This window comes from Canis lupus, chromosome 7, assembly GCF_003254725.2.
Source record: "Canis lupus dingo isolate Sandy chromosome 7, ASM325472v2, whole genome shotgun sequence".
Classification (NCBI taxonomy): Eukaryota; Metazoa; Chordata; class Mammalia; order Carnivora; family Canidae; genus Canis; species Canis lupus.
Genome location: NC_064249.1, coordinates 33,846,919 through 33,865,988, shown reverse-complemented (window position 1 = coordinate 33,865,988; position 19,070 = coordinate 33,846,919). Strand labels below are relative to the sequence as shown.

The 19,070-nt window shown below is 44.2% G+C and overlaps 1 long non-coding RNA gene across 2 annotated transcripts in view; it reads left to right on the top strand.

Moving 5' to 3' along the window:
* The window catches only part of LOC112648734 (uncharacterized), a 42,957-nt gene extending 30,272 nt beyond the window's left edge, over positions 1 to 12,685 (top strand). For both annotated transcript variants that reach the window (XR_003129268.2, XR_007411967.1), the window contains exon 4: positions 12,546 to 12,685. This is a non-coding gene — a long non-coding RNA (uncharacterized LOC112648734). The remainder of the gene's footprint in view (positions 1 to 12,545) is intronic.
* Positions 12,686 to 19,070: the final 6,385 nt, after the last annotated feature.

The window sequence follows — 19,070 nt, the reverse complement described above, 5'->3', positions numbered from 1 at the left end:
TTCTTTATCCTGGTTGACTTGAGGTTTATTCCCAGATCTGAGTATCCTGGTCTGGGGTCAGATTGGGAGTGGGGTGAGCTCTATGGCTGGGATACCCACATGGTGAGAAAAAATAGGGCCCATAGTAGGACAAAGCAGGAAGGATGATAGTGAAGACAAGAGATTAAGCTTCTCATTAAATTGGGAAAACAGACAAATGTATTGCTGGATAAACAGAAAACCTTCACACAATGAGCAGAGACAAACTGGGAACATCCCTTGTCTGGAGAGCTCTGACTAGGTGCCAATACTCCTATCTGTACTAGTGTTCAGAACTTTACTTACTAGTAGTAATAATTTTACATGTACTCTAAGTCTATAATTTGCTCCACCTTTTAAAAAACTTTTTATTTAAATTCTGGTTAGTTGAACAGCCTGGGTGGTTCAGGAGTTTAGCACCTGCCTTCCACCCAGGGCACGATCCTGGGGACCCGGGATTGAGTCCCTCATCGGGCTCTCTGCATGGAGCCTGCTTCTCCTTCTGTCTATGTCTCTGCCACTCTCTCGGTGTCTCTCATGAATAAATAACATCTTTAAAAAAAATTCTAGTTAGTTAACATACAGTATAATACTAGCTTCAGGTGTAAGATATAGTGATTCAGCACTTTCATACAACACCTGGTGCTCATAAGTGCACTCCCTTTTTTTTTTTTTTTTTTGAGAGAGAGAGACAGAGAGAGTGAGCGCTCTTGTGCATCTGGGGGAGGGGCAGAGGGAGAGGGAGAGAATCTTAAGCAGGCTCTATGCCCAGGGCAGAGCCCCTGGTAAGGCTTGATCTCATCACCCTGATATCATGGTCTGAGCCAAAATCAAGAGTTGGATGCCCAACCCACTGAGTCACGCAGATGCCCCATGACAAGTGCACTTCTTAATCCCCATCACCTCTTTCACTCCCACACCCCTCAACTCCCCTCTGGTGACCAGCAGTTTGCTCTACAGTTAAGAGCTCCTATGTTTTGATTGCCTACTAGTGCTAGCAGCTTTATGTATAGTACTGCTGATCTTCACCATGGCCCTGGCAATTGGTGATATGAAGGACCAGAGGACTTGAAGAAAGTCAGTGACACACCCATGTTTTTGCACAGTTAGAATTTTATAGAAAGGACTTAAACCTAAGTTGATCTAATTCCACAGTCCATGTGCTCACCCCTGCCTCTCCTCTTCTTATTCCCTCTCTCCCTCCTTCCCTAACATTACTGAGGACCTACCAGGTGCCCGGCACTGTGCTGTGCTAGGCTCTTGGGAGATAGTGGGAAACAAAGTCCTTGCTCTCAGGGAGTTCACAACACAGAAAATAATAATAATAATAATAATAATAATAATAATAATAATAATATAAAATCTCCTGTGATGGCACATTTCTTTGTTTTCTGCCATCAACAGTGCTTTTATCCCATGCTACATCCCCCACCCTTGCGTGGAGCTTATACTGTGGCCCGGAGAATCGGGAGCACTTCAGAGAAACACCTGCAGTCTCTTTGTGTGGGGGCCTTTGGTAGAGAGAAGCAGTCGCAGCGAAGCAGCGGGGTGCGGGCAGCCAAAGGCTGAAGCACCCCTTTGGAAGGCGGGGTGTGGGCTGTGTGGAGGGAGGTGGCGGGGCAGAGTCACGCTCACCTGCCCGCTCCTCCCTCACCGAGCAGCCTCAGAGTAGCAACTGCAGATTCTCGAAAGTTTCATCCCCTCTGAGGGGTCAGGAGCAATCCTAGCATGATCAGTAGCTGAGTTAAAATTCATGCTAAGAAAGCATTTCTATTAAGTCAGGATCTCAGCGGAGGGAGCATGACAGTGATTAAAACAGGCGTCAAACCTGAATAATTAGCCCGCTCTGCAGAGCTGCTGCACCTGTTCACAGGACTTCCGGTTGCAATGCATCACCATAAACAACAGAGAGACCATAACATCTCAGAAAAGATAGGTTTCCAGAAACTTTTGGAACACTGACACTTTGGAGGCTGTGCCGGGAAAGCACTGCTTTTTTTTTTTTTTTCCTTCTTTAAGGTTGACTTAAAAACAAAATTTTTTTTGGTTTATTGTTACATTAATGGGTTCTCTAAATAGCAACTTTGTATTTTAATCGCTTCCAGGAATTCCTCCTGATTCCGAGTGTGAAGGTGGAGAGGCCAGGGATTGCTAACCCAAGGCTGGTGCATTCGGGTGGAAGGCTGTGTGCGGACAGCCTTGGGCTCAGGGTCCTCTTTCCTCATGGACTCAGGTCCCCAGTGATGTCACCTAACTCAGCTCTTCTTCCTTGTGTGGGGTTGGTGGGGCCCTCACAGTAGATGCTGATGAGGCCATGGTCACTGATTCAACGAGGCCAGTTACCAAGGGGCGCATAGGCCCTGGCAGCACTGCTAGCCCTGGCTCTGTGTATTCTCAAACTTGCCTGCACGTTGGAATCACCAGGAGAGAACTAAAAAACCCAGATGACCAGGCTGCATCCCAGACCAATGAACTCAGAATGTCATGGGGCCAGGGGTCAGTAATTTTAAACAGGATTCCAAAGCTCAGACAAGTTTGGAGAACCACTGTCCTGAGGATCATGAAAGTGAGGTGGTCTCACAAGCCCATGAACACAGAGGAAAACACAGCCCAAGGGGTCACGAGTGCACAAGGTGTGTGTGCCTTTGTTTCTGTACAGTGAACACAAGCCTCACGCAGGACGGGCAAATAGCATGGTGTTCTCAGTGGATAGAGAACTCATGTGGCATAGCATGAGGCAGCCGTGTTCCAAGCCAAGCTCTTATTTCCATTTTACAGAGGAAATTGAGGCACAGAGGTTAGGCAAAAACCCCCAGGGCATCCAACTGGAAGGGGCATTACCGGTGTGCATGGCACGGAGGCGTCTATGCCATCCCTAGAGCAGAGGGGAGACCAGCACAAATTTCACTCTGGCTCTGTAAATGGGTAGCCCTTAGAGTGAACAGAGTAGAGCTTTTGCACCAAATTTCCATTTCAAAGAACTAACTTCCAACCTTAAATCCAGTTGCATTGGTTCTCACAGCTCTGGAGCTGACCCATGTTAGTTGCAAACCCTCCGTCTGATGGGCAGAGCCTTCCCTCCATCTGTTGACTCTGATGGTTATTGATGGTTTGGCATGAGACACATGGAGCCACCCAAGCCATGGTAACGCTTTAGAAAGTTACCACGTGTGCTGTGGCTGAACCCAGCGCTCACTGAGCCATTGTGAAGAGTAAATCAGCTGTTGAACCCTGAGAAGGGCTCTTCCCATTTAGCCAAGAAGGGTGCCCTGGGGATGGAGTGAAAGGGGAGGACAGAGGGTGGCACACAGGTTGTGTTGGGGAGTGGGATGTGTCTCCTAGGGCTGATGGTGGTGGGACAGTGTGGGGCTCTTCACGAGACCCACTAGTGCTGAAGTGTAGTAGTTCAAGAGTGCTGACTAGGGCATGGCTCCCTCAGGCAGAGGAAGGAAGCACCAGGCCATGCCCTGACCCCTGGAGTGGGTTAGGGACAGACAGCATGTTTCTTCTAGGGATCGTACTAGGGATGGGTGAACATGGATGTGATAGTGGGAGTTAGGTGGGGAAGGAACACAGCTCCACACAACTGCCTTACTCAGCATGTCCCACTTCCTCAGGCAAATAAGACCATAAGGACAAACCAACAAGAAGGCTGTTCATGTGTTGGTCTGTCCCAACATGCTTTGATTCTGGAATGGCCTCTCCTACCCTCTTAGCTGCAATCACCCTCAATCCCACCTCTGCAAAAACTACTCCAGCAGCGAGTCTTCCGTGACTTCCCACTGCATAGAGTGTTGTTCAGAGCCTTCACTCAACTCCAAACTCCTCTCCAATTCAATCTTTCCCTACCTTTCTGGTCTTCTTCTCTTTCTCCTTCTCATTCTCCTTCTTTTTGTGATGTGGAACTCGATCTCAGGACTCTAGGATCACGACTTGAGCCAAAGGCAGATGCTCAACCACTGAGTTACCCAGGTGCTTCCCTTTGTCATCTTATTTCCACTCACCCACCTTGGGCTTCTGCAGGTTGGGTCTAATTGCCATTTCCTGAAAATGCTCTGAAGTGTCCCTGTTCCAGGTCTCTGTCTCTGAGGAGATGGATTCTGGGACTATTTATGGGTACTGGTCTTTTTGATTTGCTCCCGAAACTGTCCTTACAATTTTTGTGCATGTATGTATTTTCATTGGATTCTCAAAAGGGTGTTCACCCATCAGACATCCATACCAGAACAATTAAATCAGAACTGCTGGGGGTAGTATATTCTCTTGGGCAGCCCGGGTGGAGAACCATCGTTGTACAAGAAACAGTGGGCTTGGAATATAAGTGACCTTGGTTTTTCTTCTCTTGGCCACAGGACCTTAGAGAAATCATGCTGAGCCTCATGTGCTGAGGGAGATAATAATGGTAAATCCTTTCACAGTTGTTACAAGGATTAAAAGTGTGTAAAAGTGCTTTGCAAACTGTGAAGTGTTAGCATTTGCCACCTGTCTTATCAGTGTGAAGAGACACTGATAAGGGAGTGGGAGAAATATTTTGAGTGAAACAGAAGTCAGAAAGTCACATCTATCAGAGTTAAATATTAGATACTATGTACTTTCCAGGTCTGCCGCTGCTGGGACTGAGTAAATTGTCATAACCTTCCTGAAAGGCAATTTCCCAATGTATATAAGATGTGTAAAAAATATCCAGGCTCTTTGACCCCAAGATAACATTTCTAGGGATTTCTCTTAAGGATTTAATTAAGGACATGAACTAAGATTATAGTAGTACAAAATTGGAAACAATCTAAATTTGTAACAATAAGGGATTGTCTAATGATAAATGAGGTATTATTTAAACATTAGCATTCTTTTGCATTTAAATATTTCACATGGAAAGAGACTTATAGTAAATAGTATAAAAGGCAGTGCATAAAAATGATATGTATAATATGTTCGACCTTATTTTTATTTTATTTATGTATTTATTTTTAGAGAGAGACAGAGACCAAGCATGCAAGTGGAAGTGAGAGGCAGAGGGAGAGGAAGAGAGAGAGAATCTTGAGCACGTGAAGCCAGACTTGGGGCTGGATGTCATGACCCTGAGATCATGACCTAACCCAAAAATTAAGAGTCAGAGGCTTAACTGACTGAGTGAGCCATCTGGGCTCCCTTGCACTTATTTCTAAAGACACCTAAAAGACTTGCACTAAAACAGTGACAGTAGTTAATTGCAGGTGATGAAATTTTGGAAAATATAATTTTTTTCTTATGTTGACTCTGTATTACTTTTAAACATAGTTTTAATTTAAAAAGAAAATTTAGGTAAGTCTATTAGAAGTGCCAGTGTTGTTGAGGGCCGAGGTGGCTTGCAATCTTCCTGAGAGCGCCATCCGTTTCTCTTGTGCCAGGGGAAGAGACCAGAGCAGAAATGGGGCTCCTCCTGGTGCCAGGGGCTGACTCAGAGAGATAAAAGGATTATCTCCGTTTCTCCCAATGGCTGGCCATCTGGCCCACTGAACTCTCCATTTTCAGCTGGACCAGGATTTTTTGAACAAAACGACTTGCTGAAACCCACCATGAGCACATCCTGCCTTCTGGTGTGGTCAGGTGGAGCAGCCCCTTGCCAGCTGAGTCCTGCCAGAACTGGGTCCTCTCACTGATCACCATCCTCTGCACCCCTTCTCTTTCTCACGGAGCTGGAGGAGGTCTGCCCTCTGCTGAATTCGAAATGATTACAAGGTGTGGAGTTAGGCATAATGCAGACCAGGGCCCAGGTCTAGGCTGACCAGTTAGCTGTGTGGCCTGATGATGGACATGCTCCAGGTTTTGGTTTCCTAATCTCTAGTTGCCAAACTCGTCAGTCGATTAGAATAGCTCAGATTGACCTAAGAACATTTGTGGACTTGGAAGTGTTCATATGGAACTTTTTTTAAAAAAGATTTTATTTATTTGAGAGAGAAAGAGAGAGAGAGAAATTGAGAGAGAGAGAGAGAGAGAACACATGAGTAGGGGGTGGGCAGGAGAGGGAGAAGCAGACTCCACCCTGAGCAGGGAGCCCAATGTGAAGCTCCAGCCCACGACTTGAGGATCATGACCTGAGTGGAAGGCACCCCTTCCTTCATATGGCATTTCTGACCAGACCTTGTTTTCTGCTTCTCTGAACTACTTTGTGGTGTTTCAACTCTAGAATCGTTGCTCATGACCTGCAGGCTCACCATGCACACAAGTCACCAGCTGAGCTGCTATGGCCGCACTTGTCTCCCTGCAGTCCTGTGCTAAGCTCTGGCCTAGGGTTCTTCTCTCTTATGTGGCTCTTCCCACTGCTCTACCTCGGGACTGGAAACCGGAGCGTTGGTCCGGGGTTGCTGGGAATCTGTGCTGTCATTACATTCTCCGTGGGTTCTCCTGCATATGAAGTTTGATCACCACCGATCCAGAGCTTGAATACAGAGCATAGGCCTCTCAGATGCTGTCTGCCTCTTTGCTTCCTTAGCTGACCTGGACTCACTTACTGGACCCTGTTCATTTCTAGGTCTTAAATATTTCTCATGCACTCCCTTGTATTATTAATACACTTTTACTTACAGATGAACAGAACCCAGTCCCAAATGATTTAAGCAAAAAGAGAATTTATTGTAAAAGTTCAGGAATATACTGCTTTCAGGCATGGCTTGATCTAGGCACACACTCTATTATTAGGAGGCAGTCTTCCTCTGCCTCTTCACTTACTGTGTTGGCTCCATTTTTCAAAAACATTGACTCTGTGGTAACAGAATGGCTGCAGGGGCTTCAGATCTCATACCTTCTCAGATTCCAGTCCGGTAGAAAATTCAAGTCCAGAATTCCCATCAAAGTCTTATAGACTCTGGCTTTGATGGGGTTACCTGTGCATCCCTGAGTCTGTCACAGAGCTCAGAAGGACGAGTACCTCTGATTTACCAGAGTGTGGTGGTGATCAATTCTTAAAAGCATACAGACTGAGGTGTTTGTAGCACATTCCCGGATGAAAGTTGCGGGTTTTTCCCAAAAGTAGAGTATGTGAGTGTTAAGTGATTCTAGGGAGTGAATGTCCATTTATCTCTTTTGTGAAGGCTGTCTGGACTCTTCAAGACTGTTGTGACTGAGGCCAGGAGGGCTTTGTGTTAGGTTGTGACCCTGTGGGTCAGCTCCTGCCTGGGACGGGCACCCAGCTCCTGCGGTCCCACTCTGGCCATATCCGCCCTGCCCTCTGAGTGTCCAGCCCCCTGAGTGTCCAGCTTTTTCAATAGGCTCAGCGTCCTCCAACTAGGTAGTCGAAAGGTTCACTATATTACCCGTATCCAGACCCAGAAGCACAACACATTTCTTTTGAGATCCAGAGTGGTAGATGAGCAGCTGCATTCAGACAAAATGAAGGGTGAAGAAACCTCTTTTATTAAAAGCCTTTCCTTCCATCAGAGGTGATTTCACTCAAACTCTTAAAAGCTCAGGATAATTCACCCCCCACCAGGCTGCACTCAAAGGGAATGGCTGGTGGGCCTGAGTTGATTGCAAGATAAGAGACTGCATTTTGTCCCCGGGGGAGAAGCCGGGGTTGGGAGTCCACTCCCCACCCTGCTGGTTAGACTTAATGAAAAGGAGTGAGCAAAGAAGGAGCCTTGGCCAGGGACTGACTGCCTTTGTTCTCTGGGCCACATGCTGGAGCTGGAACAGCCCCAGCAGCCAGTGCCGCTCTGGGTTCAGGAGGGGATTCCAGCAGGAGTCATATTGTCTGCCTTTCAGCGTATGAGAGATTAGCTGCTCACCTTCTCTCACCTTTGCGCTGAGATGAATGTCCACGGAGAGCATGGATGAGGATGGATATTCCCAACAGGGCAAATGTAATGAGACTAGATGCCAAAAACAAAAACAAAAACAAAAAACAAAAAAACAAAACAAAAAACCCCCCCAAAACCCAAAATACCCCAAAAAACAAAAAACTCTGAAACCCTAATTAGATGCCAAGCCCTGACTAATGATCAGATTCATACATGTGAACCGCCAGGAGTCAGGGCTGCAGTGGTCCTGCCGGGTCTCCCCTGTGGGGTCTAGGTGGAGCTTGTGCCAGGAGTGGGAGCTGCACTGATGCAGTTTTGGAATATAGGTGAGGTCCAGGGCCGACAACCAAGAAAGAATTCTTGAGAGGTCTTTGGTGCAAAATGGTGGTTTTATTAAAGCCTTGGGACGGGTGGCTGATTATATACCCGAGGAGTTGGGGGAGGTTAAGGAAAAGGGAGGTTTCTAATGATTTTCATATGCTAAGGAGGATCTACAAGATACTGGAGGCCTTGCCATTGTCAAGTTAAAGATTGTTTTCCATCTAGCAAGGCATTAACATTAAGACAATTGGAAGTTTCCTAAGAAATGTCACATAGATCCCACCCTGGGCAGAGGTGGGGCTGTGGAATATCAACTGTAATTTGACCTCAGCTAGCCCTCCAGTTCCTCATCCGCACTACAGACTCCATGGCTGTTCTAGAACCTCCTTACATTCAATAGCTGTGGAGTCTGCACTCTGGAATTTGCTTTCCATGTGTCCAAGGAAGAAGGTCTGTGGATGCCTGAAATTGTTTCACGTAACCCATGTGCTAGAATGACAGGAAGAGGACAAAATATGGATGCTTCCCCTATACTTTAAGATCCAAAGGGATTGTCACCAGTGGTTGACTGCTGTTCTACCTTCACTCCAGATGGGGGGAATCTTTCAACATCCAGCGGAGCTTGCCCAGGGATTTCTAGAATGACAGCAGAACAGTGGGAGAGTGTTCTTTCAGCTCTGGATTCTGGGAATTTCCCAGTTTTCTCTGTGTGAGAGAACCCAGCCCCATTTGAAGGCCTAATTCAGCAGAGCCAGAAGCATGGAGAGAGGAGGGGTGAGGATAGAGGAACATGGTTCTGGCTAGCCTCCCTTGATCCCACATTGGGGTTGATCTCACATGGTGCCCAAGGGACGACCAGCAGTGGCCCTTCATAGCGTCCAGGTCTTGGGTGCAGGGCCACAGATTTGCTTCATACTGAAAGGTCTAAAGCTGTTGAAACATATTAGAACATCCTCAGTATCCTACGGGGCTGCCTTTGGTCTTCTTGCCAGAGAACTAATGTCGGTTGTGAGCAAAAGGGCCACATCTGAGGTAGAGAAATAAGATTTTTAAAATAGTGTTTCCAGGAGTGTCTTGGCATCTTACAGAAAGCAGCACATCAAAGTATTGATTCAATCACGTCAAGTGCATTAGCAGAGGATGCCTATCAGACTCAGACATCCGAATGTCTGCTCCAGTGAAAAAAGCACACATAAGGAGCATAGGCTAAACTTTGCATCCTTGTATGAGCACAGTGCATGACGTGGCTGTCAGGGTTGGTTTCTGCTTGTTTTTACTTTTGGTTGGATGACAAGATGAGCAAGAGCTTGACATTCGTGTTTACTCTCAGTCCTGACCAACACTGCCTGTTTGGGAAATAATTTGTTTCCTTGAACTCATTGTAAGGCTTTGTTTTTAACCAATAGGATCAAATGGATTTTATAAAACAAACTGAATGAATTCCAACGAGGCCAGAACCCAAGAACATTTCCATAAGTGTCAGGTCGTTGCTGGTGTGTCCTCTCAACTGAGGTACAAAATGTGCAGGCTACCCCCAGGAACCTTGCTTGTTCCAAGAGCTCAGAAATGAGGAGTGCTTCCGCTGGAGTGTAAGTGGCTTAGAGCATCAAAAGTACACATAGAGATTGACATCGAAGTAATTAACTCAGCCACCAAGATGTTTGACTTCCATCATGCAAAATAGTCATCTGCACTGAGTCTTCGCGTTTGAGGTCATCAGCACAGCCTTTGCTGAGTTTTCTTATATGATCTTAATGAATTCCAAGTCCTGTGACTTTGAAATATCTGGGGGATATTTGACCACTTGGGGACTGACGATGTGGTCTGAGAGAGCAGAGCCTCCTCTCAGGAAGATCTACTGATTCTGCTCCATGAAAGAAGTCTGCGAGGGAAGAGAGGACATATTTCCATTTGTTGCCTACAGATTTATTTGCTTGTATTGCTTTGGGAAATGGGATGACTGTGTGTGTCTGCATTATGGTTGATGGAATAAAGCATCATTCCATATCATACCTGTGAAATAAATCACTTCTGAACCTACATAAAAATAATAAAGTGGGTCAGTTCCCTCTGGGAATGTTCTCCCGTCCCTGGAATCCAGCTTCCATTAACATAGAGAAATGATGCCTGACATTGCTTTATAGTTATGTGCCTATCAACACCGAATTTATTAATGCACCCCTCATGCTTTCTTAAGTTCCATAAGGTGATGAAAACAGTTTCAACGGTAATCCTATATATCCATCCGGACATATCTCAAACAAAACAAAACAAAACTCTTTCTGCTGAACGGTAAACTGTTTCACGAGGTAGAGGCTGTTTGGAAGGGCCTCTGTGGTATGAGGGCGTGATGATCAGGGATGGATTGGCCAGGTTGGTGGTACCTGTGAAACCCAGCTCCGGTTACTCTGGAGTGGTCCTGGCTGCTGAGTTAGTTCTTGCCTGTCCACTTCTATCACTGTTTTATGACTTTGAGATGACTCTTTTTCCCAAATCCTCTGTCCCAAATTGTGAAAAAATAAGATAGCCGTTGCCAACTTGAAACTGAAGGGAATGGCTGTGTTAGTATCCATTGTGTATCAACCATGTGGTTGGCACCTGGAATGTTTTCCCTCTTACTGTCCTCCTGGCAACTCCCTCGAGACTGAGCCTGTCACTTTTTGTGCTTTGCAGTTAATGGAGTGAGCAATTGAGAGGGTGGGGTCCTTGTCCCCAAGCACAGGGTCAAGATGAGTGCAGCAGAGTACCTGAACCTGGGCTCTGTGCCAGGAAGGCTGCCATCTGCCTCTCTCTGGAGAAGTTGCTTATCTGTGCCTGGGACCTTTGGAGGCACAGGACCAAGGATGCTTCATGGGTTATGTTGCTATGTCACCTTTCCATAGCACCCTCAAAAGGCAATTTCATTCATTAAAAAACAAACAAACCACTGAAATTGAGCCATCAAATCTTTCCCATCAGTTACACAGAGTCTTGGTTGCCCTACACACTGTTGTTGAGCAGAGAACTTTCCAAAGCCCTTGTGGTTTACTGTGGTCAACTCTTTCCAGCTGAGAAAGCTTTCCGAGGCCCATCATAGCCCTTCCTGATAACTGAAACACAGTGATAAGATGGTAGAAAATATTCAAGGAGGAAGCATTACCCCAAGGCCTTCTACACAGATTTCTGACCCAAGGAAGATTTCTAATTCAGTTCATGGAGCAAGAGTGTGCACCTGGCCCATTCCTGGCACCACCACTGGGCAGCAGGAGGACTTTCAGGAAGTGATTTCACTTCCATAAGCATCGGTTTCCTCATCTAAAAAATAAGGATAATATTAGTAACTACCTCTCACTGTTCTTTTTTTAAAGATTGCTTTTTAAACTAATCTCTAGACTGACATGGAGCTCAAACTCACAACCTGGAGATCAAGAGTTGCACGCTCAACCAACTGAGCCAGCAGGCACCCCCTACCTCTCACTGTTCTTATGAGGAAATATGCAGAGAAGTCATCAGCATGCGACCAGGAACAGAGTGAGCATTCAGTAAATGTGCCCACTGTGGTTCATGAAGACCATCTCATCTTTGCTCAAATGCCCTCAGGAATGGAAAGCTAACTACCTCCCAGAGTAGCTCGTTCAAGGAATCTTAGAATTTAAGACATGAGCTCCTGACCCACTCCAGTGTCCTTTCCTTACATTGTGTCAAAGCCGGCCTCTGTGTAATAGTCTCCCTATGGGTCCAGCATTCCTCTTGTCATGGGCCCTGGCAAGAAATACTGGATCCTTTTAAAATGTGAGTGTCAAAGTTTGATTTCACACTGTCCATTATTGGACTTTAAGAAATACTCAAATTGTTGTCTTTTTCTTGGCACTTGTAAGTAGTCCACAGATAGGTTACAGAGCCAGAAAAGCTGCCCTTTCTCCCATGGCCTGACTGAGCTAGCTCCTGTATTCCCTGTGCTCACCACACATGACCACCAGGTTTTCTCATACCTGGCCTTACTGTAACATCTTGGTCATCCTTCAGTTCATCCATTTGTTGCTCAAAATGAGTCCCTCCTCTTAGCCACATACTGTGGATGTACACACAGAAAACTACTATCTGCTCCCCAGATGCTCATGGAGAACTGGAAGGATGGATCAATAAACTGGGTGATAGTAGAGTGGGGACAGATGCTTGGCTGTCTAGAACACAGGGGAAGGAGGTGCCAGGTGCAGAGGTCATCTGCAGCCATAGGGAGGTAAGTGGTGCCATTACCATGACAGACACTGGCTAGTTGTTCAGAACTCTGTCTCCCCTTGTTGCTGGGCATGACAGCATCCCTCGTGGTCAGGAGGCCACATGACAGCATTGTAGCCAATAAAATGTGAGCAGAAGCCATGAAGGCTGCTTCTAGGCAGGGCCTGCAAATTACCTAACCTGTGATTCTTTGTATGTTCTCTCCAACTACAGGCTGGATGCAGACAAGGACGGTGACTGGAAGTCACAGGCAGCAGAAGGTGGAGCCACAAGATGGAAGGAAGGGACCAGGTCCCTGGCTTAGAAGAGAGAGCCTCCTGCTGACCAGGAACATGTGTCTCAGACTTTGTGGATGTGAGAAATAAACTTCTCTTCTGTTTAAATCCTTACACTTGTGGGGTTAATTTGTTGTTGTTGGAGCACCTAGGGTCACCACCACTACTGCACTGAGTAAACCTGAAGCTGAAATTGATTTACACGGTGTTGAAACCAGCCAGACTAGCTAAGCCAGTCCGAAAGAGACGCAGCGGTAATCCTGGCTTCTTAGTCTACGAGATAATGAGCCAATGGGAGCTGGACTCACAACATGCTCTCGTCCTGGAAAATTCTATTTGAGATGTATTTGGGCCCTTATCCCTAAAGAAATCATCTTAGCCCTGATTGAAATGTTCCTGTTTCTCATAGATAACATGGCTTACTCTATTGCTGGTTGCTGCTGCTAAAAATCTACAGCTTGCTTGCTTTTTTTTTTTTTTTTTCTAAGCCAAAAGGAAGGAGCAGAAAGAAACATTACTCCCTATAAAGGGAAGGGAAGAGGCTTGGCAGCTCATATATGAGTGTGGAAAAGACAAAGAATGAAGGGTATTTTGCTTCTTGTCAGTGGGATTTTTCTGGGCTTTCCCTCCAGTTAGCCAGCCATGAAGCCAGGCCTTCCACATCTTTAACTTAAACTTAATCAGATTGTGTCATATTTCATTATAGTTTTGTTATTACTTTTGACAGGTCTGCCACAAAATAGTCCATGGGCTTCAATCAAATAAGAAATAAGTTTAATAAGGACACAATCAAGTAAGGAATAAATTAGAGAATTCATAAGAAAAAAAGATGTCTGATTATTGACATTCCTCTGGTACTGACATAGGCAACGTGTTTTCTGTTTATTCGTTTGTGCATCTGTTTTAGTTACCTACTGCTGACAAAGTAATTCTACAACTTGGTGGCTTACAATATGTCATTCATTATCTCACAAAGTTTCTGAAGGTCAGGAATCTGGGGACAGCTTACTAGATGATTCCGGGTCTCATGGAGTTGTGGGGGACTGGACGAGTCCATTCCAGATGGCTCACTGGTTTTGGCTGTTGGCTGGAGGCCTCCATTCTTCATTATTCAGTTTTCCATTAGGTGGGCTGTATCATAAGGCCACTCATTACACGTCAGTTCACCCCACCCGGAGTGAGCAATTTCAGAGAGGATGAGTGAGTGAGGCCACAGTGCCTTTTATGATCTAGCCCCCAAAACCATACATCACCCTGTCTGCTTTTTTCTTTTCATTAGAAGTGAGTCACTAAAGCCAGCCCACACTCAAAGGGAGAGGAATTAGGGCACCTGGGTGGCTCAGTCGGTTAAGCATCTGCCTTCAGCTCAGGTCACAATCCCAGGTCCTGGGATTGAGCCTCTGCATCAGGCTTCCTGCTCAGCAGGGTGTCTGCTTCTCCCTCTGCCTCTGCCTCTGCCCCTCCCCCTGCTCATGCCCACGCACTCTCTCTCTCAAATAAGTAAATAAGTAAATAAATAAATAAATAAATAAATAAATAAATAAATATCTTTAAAAGAAAAGAAAAAGAAAGGGAGAGGAATTAAATCCCACTTCTTTCAAGAAAGAGCATCAGAGAATTTGTGGGTGCATTTTAAAACCTCCAATATTGATATATTACCTTCTTTGTACCAGGTACCAGTCAAGGAGCTGAAGATCTGGGAGTAAAGGAAATAATCAATATTTAAACAGCATATTGCTCATAAACTTTAGTAATCAATGTCAACGAATCAGCTTGGAGATATCTTTTCCACCACTTTTCCCCATGGTATGCTGTAATACCTCAGTCCACCAGTGGTCTTTGGTGATTGAACGCCTACCATGTCTTGGACAGTGCAAAGAAGGAACATATTATATATGGAAAGTCTAGTTGAATACACACCAAATTTTTGTTTTCTGCCTGGAGTTTCTCAATCATAAATATAGCATACATATTTAGATATGCTTCATATTATGTACTGATGAACATCAAAGAGACCTTAATACAACCAAAGATTGACAGTTTTTCCCCACAAATTCTGTTTTCTGGCCAAATGTTCTTGCTGGTAAGTTGCAGACAGAGTAAGAAGTAGAAAACAAACCAAATAAAATTACCATAACTTTTGTGATATCATCACAGTGAGCCATAAGTGGCTCATAATAATAATAATAAGTACCTAAACAATTACATACCTGTGAGATCAATTAACTCACACAGCTCCCTTTACAGCTTTTCTTCTGATAAATGAGTAAATGGAGGTTACGTTAGTAACCTTGGGTGCTCTGACCTGTGCCAGCTCTGGCTTCAGAGAAGCCATGCCTTACCATTAGAAGAGGCAGCTCTCCATCCTGCCCTCTACACCCTCACAGCGTGGAGCATAATGCACTGGCTGGGGCCCCCACTCGACTCCTAGAATCACACAGGCAGAGGTGGAAAGCGCCCTGGGACATAAACTAGTTCAACTTCTCCACTTATCATTGTAGAGACTGAGGCTTACAGATCACTTTGGATCATGTGGTGGTTGGTGGCAGCTGTGAGATGACAATCCAGATTTCCTGGGTCCAATCCTGACTTCTCTCTCTGGAGCCTACTCTGCCTCTTGCGGGAGCAGTCCCTGTGGATGCCCACGAGCAGGGGCAATGCTATGTTTTCAGAGGGAAAGGCAGGTGGCTGTTGGCCTCTGTGCATCCTACTCTTTGCAAATTGTTATCCAAATATTTTGTAAAATGTGATGATAGCCAATGTTTTTGAGGACTCTTTTGCCAGGAACTGTTCCCAAATTCATTTAATTTTACCCCAATGAAGTTATTACTTCGATCCTCTTTTTACAGCCAGGGAGTCCAGGCACAGAGAAGTTATGTAACTTGCTCAAGGTCACATAGGTGGTAAGTAGCAGAGCTGGTGTTCAAATCTGAGCAATCTGGCTCTAGAGCTCATGCCTGTTTGGACCAGGCTGATACTAATGGTAATTCTTTTAACCAACAATGCTTTCCTCTCAGTGCTATTCTGTTCCTAGGTGGGGGTGGTCTTTGCTTGTTGTGCTTTGCTGGAGTCCTCCTGTGGACTCCTAATTTGCTCCTTTACAACCCACAGGTCTGGCCTCTTTTGAGAAGCCTTCCTGTATTCTTTCCTGGTTGTCAGGCAGTAACTTTGCTCCTGGATCCTTGCAACACTTTTCTGGCCTGCACTGTAGCAGAAGCTATCTTTCTACACAGATAAATGACAGCTGTAGATAAGACAATGGCACAAGCAGGGTCCTAGAACAAGAAGGCCAGGGTATGAGTTTCCATTGTGCCAGCAATGTGTAGTGATCCTGGAAACTCCGTCAAGCCATCTGAGATTTTGAATCTGCAAAAGTGGTGCTGGTTATTCTGCAGCGCTCAGTGAAATGGTTGAGACAGGCAAGGCTCATCAGTATACGCTAGAACATTAGGAAAGCAGGTGTCGGGGAGCAGGTGTTTGTGTGTTTTTAATCCATCATGCCACACATTACTCACTATTTGCAAAGGGAAAGCATGCCTCTACTCTGGAGAGATCTGGGGTCACCATTTTACCCAGGCAGTCAAATGAGCATCATTAGTGGAGGGACAACCTGAAATTATGGGTCCTTTGATGTGATGCGATAGAGAATGCACCGCACCATCTCTGACAGCTTGACAGAGGTACAATTCACACACCATACAATTCACCCACTTAAAACGTGTATAATTCAGTGGTTTAAAAATTTTTTTAGGGATGCCTGGGTGGCTCAGCGGTTGAACGTCTGCCTTTGGAGTCCCGGATTGAGGTCCCCATTGGGCTTCCTGCATGGAGCATGCTTCTCCCTCTACCTCTCTCTCTCTGTGTTTCTCATGAATAAATATATAAATAAAATCTTAAAAAAATTAAAATTAAAATAAAAAAATTATTTATTTACTGTAGAGAGAGAGCACAAGTACACTGAGAGGGGGGCAGAGGGAGAGAGAATCCCATGCAGACTTCCTGCTGAATGCAGAACCACATGTGGGGTTCTATCTACCACCTGAGATCAGGACCTGAGCTGAAATCAAGAGTCAAGTGCTTAACAGACTGAGCCACCCAGGTGCCCCAATTTGGTGGCTTTTTATATTCATGGAGTTGTATAACCATTGCCAGAATCTAATTTCAGAGTATTTTCACCACCCCAAAAAGAAGCTCCAGACCCATTAGCCGTCACTCCCATAGCTCCCTCCCACTGCCCAGCAGCTCTGGGTAACTGCTAATCTGCTTTGTGTTTCTATAGATTTACATTTTCTGGATACTTCATATCAATGAAGTCATGTAATATGCAGTCTTGTGTGACTGGCTAATTTTACCTAGTGTGTTTTCAAGGTTTATCTGCTTGTCAGTGCTTCATTCTTTTTTGAAGAATTATTGAAGAATTTGATATTATTATAGCTTAATAATATCCGACTGTATGGAATGGAATGTACCACATTTTATTCAGCCCTCAGTTGATGAACACTTGTTTTTTTCTACTTTGTAGCTATTATGAATAATGCCATGCTTAACACTCATGTACAGGTTTTTGTGCGGATACGTTGTTCCATTTCCCTCTTGGGTATATTCCTTAAAGCAGAAATGCTGGATCATATGCTAACTCTATGTTTAATATATATATTTTTTATTTTTAATAAAATCAAAATTTTTTCTTCCTTTTCTCTGTTAATATTGTGTATTCTTACAATGTTTACTTAAGCCTTTTTTTTAATAGTACTTTTGGGTTTACAGCAAAATTGAGTGTAAAGTACAGAGATTTTTCCATATATCCTCTGCGCACCCCCCCCATCCCCACCAGAGTGGTACATTTGTTACAATTGCTAAACCTACATTGACACATCATAATCACTCAAGCTTGTCATTTAATTAGGGTTTACTCTTGGTGTTATAATGGTATGTATGCATCATTATAGTAGCATACAGAGCTTCCTCCACCCCCTTTTTTTTAGAGAAAAATTGTGAGTGTGAGCATGCATGCCCCAAGCAAGTAGAGGAAGGATGAGGCAGGAGGGCAGAGGGAGAGAGAGAGAGAGAGAATCTCAAGCAGGCTCCATGTTCAGCATGGAGCTGACTCAGGGCTCAATCTCAGAACCCTGAGATGAAATCAAGAGTCAAGTGCTTAACCCATTCAGCCACTCAGGTTCACTGCCCTAAAAATCCTCTGTGCCTATCCTATTCATCCTTCCCTCTCACTCCAACCCCTTAAAGCACTGATCATTTTACTGTCTTCATGGTTTTGCTTTTTCCAGAATGTCCTATAATTGTAATCATATAGCATATGCCCCTTTCAGATTGGCTTCTTTCACTTAGTAATGTGAGTTAAAGTTCCTCTATGTCTTTTTATGACTTCATAGCTTATTTCTTTTTAGTGCTGAATAACATTCCATTGTCTGGATGGACCACAGTTATCCATTCACCTACTAAAAGACATTTTGGTTGTGTCCAAGATTGGCAGTTAGGAATAAATCACTCATAAATATCTGTTTGCAGGTTTTTGTGTGGATATAAGTTTTCTATTTCTTTGGGTAAATACCAAAAAGCACAATTGCTCAAATATATATTAAGAATATGTTTACTTTTGTAAAAACAAAAATAAAAAACCCCACCAAGCTGTTTCCCAGAAGTAGCTGTAAAATTATATATTCCCACTACCAATGAATGAGAGTCCCTGTTGTTCCACATCTTCAACCACCTTTGGTGTTGTCAGTGTTCTGGGTTGTGGTCATTTTAATAGGTGTACAGTAGTATCTCATTATTTTAATTAGCATTTCCCTGGTGATATATGGTGTGGAGTATCTTTTCATATGCTTATTTGTCATCTGTATCTCTTTTTTAGTGAGGTGTCTGTTAAGGTCTTTGGCTTATTTTTAAATTGGGTCATTTTCTTATTGTTAAGTCATAGAAGTTCTTTATATATTTTGGACAACAGTCCTTTATCCAATATGTCTTTTGGAAATATTTTCTTCCAGTTTTTGGCTTGTCTTCTCATTCTTCTGTTTTTTTTTTTTTTTTTTTTTTTTTTTTTTTTTATTGTTGTTGTTGTTGTTTTGTTTTATAGAGAAGTCTTAAGTTCTAATGAAATTTAGTTTATCAATTATTTCTTTCATGCGTTATGCCTTCAGTGTTATCACCAGACCTAAGGTGATGTAGGTATTCTCCTATGTTATCTGCCAGAAGTTTTATGGTTTTGCATTTTACATTTAGATCTGTGATCCATTTTGAGTTCATTTTTGTGAAGGATGTAAGATGTTTAGATGATGATGTGTTTAGATGATGATGATGATGATGATGATGATGATGGTGATGATGATAATGATTTGGCATGTGGATGTCCAGTTGTCCTAGTACGACTTGTTGAAAATTTGTCTTTTCTCCATTGTGTTGCCTTTGCTCCTTTGTTGAGGATCAATTGACAAGATTTATGCGG